This window comes from Ochotona princeps, unplaced genomic scaffold (assembly GCF_030435755.1).
Source record: "Ochotona princeps isolate mOchPri1 unplaced genomic scaffold, mOchPri1.hap1 HAP1_SCAFFOLD_1708, whole genome shotgun sequence".
NCBI classification, from domain to species: Eukaryota; Metazoa; Chordata; class Mammalia; order Lagomorpha; family Ochotonidae; genus Ochotona; species Ochotona princeps.
Genome location: NW_026696963.1, coordinates 53,958 through 57,847, shown reverse-complemented (window position 1 = coordinate 57,847; position 3,890 = coordinate 53,958). Strand labels below are relative to the sequence as shown.

Genomic DNA, 3,890 nt, shown 5'->3' with positions numbered 1-3,890 from the left:
TCTGTAGTTTACGTTTCCCTACCTTAGCAACCGTCAAGAGCAGATTGGACAGCTCAATCACTGCTCGTTGCACGATTTGAGAATCGATGCAGTCCACCCCGCTGAAGAGACGAGCGAAGGTAGATTGCGGTACCCTAACTGCAGCACTGCGGAAGAGATAACAACCAGAACATACCATGAACCAGCTCAGGCCTGGAGGGGGATTTATCCTTCACGCCAAACGACTGCGCTTTGTCCGGTGGAGGAAAGCGGTGAGCGGACATCAGCTCTATATGATGTTTTACAGCGTGCATTGCACGACAGAAAGCTATAGGAAGACTGGGGCCACCGCCGTGAGCATTTTCAGTGCTGCTTGACGGCCGCTTTGAGTCCTTCCGTCTTACACAAGGAGTCGTAGTGGGATGGACAGTCAAGGCTAAAGAGTAAGCCGCAAGCGCCGGCTCGAGACTCTAGCCATATGAGTTTGGGTATCGTTTCTTTTTCCGAAGGCGTCCATGCTAGACTCTACTTGAGGTTCAGTGACTCTGAAGAGGCCACCGTTACCACACAGACGTCTCCCTTGCGGCTTTATTAGAGGGACTCTGGGAAGACACTTCTACTTACGAGGTCTCCACAGCTCCCATGTAGTCTAGGTGGTTAGGATACCCGGCTTTCACCCGGGCGACCCGGGTTCGAGTCCCGGCGTGGGAACGCGAGTTTTTCCAACATTACCCGCTGAATGCACATTGTAGAAGCTGTGTTATGCTCTTCTCGGGACCGTGCATGTCTGGGCCTACGCGTGCTATTTTCCTCATCTCCACGCTATAGGAATCCTCCTGGGCGAGGACACATCCATCGCTTCTATGTTCCTCGCTAATCGTACACTAATCACGCTCACCACATACACGTCTCCATCCTTGTCTCTATACACCTCTCATATCCCCCCTCAAGCCCGCCAGGTACACTCAATGCTGTGTAACCGGACAATCTCAGGAGCTTTCCGTGTCGGTGTCTCAGCAGAAGCCGCCCCCGGTTCGAGAAGCACAGATTGTTGGCCGCAAATATACCTAAGGCTGGCACTCTTCTTAAGGACCATGAAATCACACAACACGTTCGTCCTTACCCTGCGGCACACCTCAAAGGACTTCGATTCCTACAGCGTGCATATGTACAGACCTTCCATCCGCGTACGGCCCTCTGTACGAATGTACTGCCTGCATCCAGGTCTCCAGCGCGCTCCCCACGTATATGTTTCTCAAAAGCTTCTCTGCCGTGCCTACCACGGTACACGTGCTACAAAAATCGTACATCGTTTCTAAACTCAATCGCGGATACCGGTGTACGATGATACAGGGGGCCCTTCGGATCCGCTCAAAGGGGAGAAGGTGGTGTCTGTGTCAGGCACATGAATTCGGATGCGTGTATCCGCAGGCTACAATTTGCCACTCAGTAGGATGGAATAGCCCGACCTTCGGGGCTGCCATCTAGAATTGTTCATGGTGACTGAGAATTTAATATCTACGCGGACAAGTGGTGGTGCCTGCACCGGAATGCTGGTATGTAAGAAGAAACAGGTGCATACACTTACGATGCGGTTTGGCATCCTGATGTCTAGGCAGTTATTCGCGTCCACGTGCGGTCCCTAAACACATCGAATTGTATCCTTCTCGCCTTGCGTCTGTCAGCCACTCTTACGACATCGCATCGCACCACATAAAAAGTGTCACAAGGGAAAGAGCAAACCTCCCCTGGCCGGCCACCCCAAGCTATTCGCAGCGTAGACCACCACTCTGTCCATTGCGATGACAGAATGTGGTTACGTTTTCACTTGTGCCATTCAAGGCCGGGTAAAGGGACGATACACTAATCCGCTGGACGGATGCAGACAAGTTCTTTGGCTCTAGCTGCACCATCAAGCCAGACGCGTACGGCTGGCTCCCGTGCTGAGGAACTAGAATGGAGCTAAGCGGCTTCACGCTTTCCTCTTTTTATACATTCCACGTGCATATGGTGTTCTGGAGATGCGTTTACACACCTTCATTACGACACTGCGTACGCCTCCATGCTTGTACTCCATCGGCTTCCTTCTCACAAACTCACAGGCGGACATGTACACTTTTTTCTGCTTGCTCCAGCAACGTGATCACATACTGCCACTGAGTGTGCGGCTGAGTGTGACGCAACTGTATCACGCTTAGAAGCACGTTTTCCTGAAGCTATACTACCCATGAACATTGTATCATACGGTGGATCCGAGCGTGTCGTGCCAGTAAAGCAACAGCAGCTAGTGGCGCTGGAGCCGCTACAACAAATACGCCTCTCGCGCAGCCGGGGCCAGGCTATAGACACACAGTGCGAGGAAGCGTCCTTGTTAGAGGATCCGTACGTACGGATGGCGATCTGAGGTATCAACTGCAAGATGCAGCCTTATAATGGACAGCTGCAGACTCTGGAGATCTCGTAACAATAGGCAGAAATAAGTCTGTGTTAGAGTGCGCCCTGGTTCAGCAAAGAAAGTATCCGCGCCACCAACTTTCCCTGCTACAAGGGATTGTTGTTGTTTATCATCTCCGTGATTCGCTCTTGCATCGACTGAAAATTGTGACAGGCTGTGCAGCGCCCCGAAACAGCATGGAAACAGTGACGCTAACAACGGACTAGAAGCGTCCGACTAGCGGAACCGCAGTGTATGACAATATTATGATGGTCACCTGCGGCGTCAACCGCAGCGTTGCCAGAGCAGTCCTACGATGCCGCAGGCGATGCGTCGCTGCTGAAGCGGTTACCCGACGGCTCAGTGTACAGCACCTGTGTTGCACTCACTTGCAGCGTCGGCAGCGCTATCATGCTTTACAGAATAGCGAGGGATGCGTCACTGTCAAACTGGTTGTCTCTTCGTAGCTATGTGTTGGAAAATTAATGTAGTTCCTTGCATCCGCATCGTCTCCATGTCAGCCCACACCGTATGCCAGGTGACGTGTCTCTGTCGAATTGTTTCCATGTCTCTAGCGGCAAAATATAACGGAGGACACCAACAACAGAAAACCAAACCAAGTTCTCTCTAACACAGGCCACAAAAATACATCGTGTGGCAGAGGGCTGCCGGCGGTGGCAGCATGGCACTGAGCGGCAGGGTCCGCGTGGGCACACGTGTATGGCGCCCTCCGCTTGTAGAGCAGACGAACAGAGGTAAGGCTCTCACGAGGGAATAGTATCCAAGGCTAATAGTTCGCAAACGCGAACGTTCACCACTGAAAGACTGAAAAGCAGCATTATCAGCACGTGCAGCCTCCAATTGACTGAGCAGCAGTGGCCGAGCTAGCCCGGGGCCGCAATTTGGTAGCAATTCCAGAGATCCAAGGAGCATCATCAACAACTGTGCCAAGTATACGTGGTTATAAGCAACGCCCAGATCAGTCGAGACCTAATATTGTAGCTTCGACAGAGGGCGGACCGCCCGCAGCACCAGCAACGTAGCACGTGGATTGACTACACCGAGTGAATGCAAGGGCTGAACTTCCTGTGAGAATCCACGTTGTACCACAGTATGGGGGGAGACTTACACGGGGTGAAGTAGTAGTAGTAGTAGTCATGAAACGCGTTGTAATGTAGTTCTCAGAAATACTCGCATAGATAAGCAGGCGCACCAGCCGCCCTAGGGGCACTATCAGGTGAAGCGGGGCCTGCAGACAGTGCGCACGTGAAGGGATGGGTGGCAATGGACACAGCAGCACACGCTAGGCAGCAGCGGGATCGAAGAGCAGTATCGTAGTATGACCCGACAGCGGTGTACAACACAGAGACCACCTTAACGCAGTATAAGCAGGTACTAGGCGGGGCAACACGCCGAGGCGCCGGTAGTGTGAGCATGGGAGTGGTTGTTATCCTCCTCCTGTTATTAGCTGGTAGTG

General features: G+C 52.6%; 1 non-coding gene across 1 annotated transcript; it reads left to right on the top strand.

Moving 5' to 3' along the window:
- Window positions 1-617: 617 nt before the first annotated feature.
- On the top strand, window positions 618-690 carry TRNAE-UUC (transfer RNA glutamic acid (anticodon UUC)). Its single transcript has one exon. It is a non-coding gene; the product is annotated as a tRNA-Glu (tRNA).
- The last annotated feature ends 3,200 nt before the right edge of the window (window positions 691-3,890 follow it).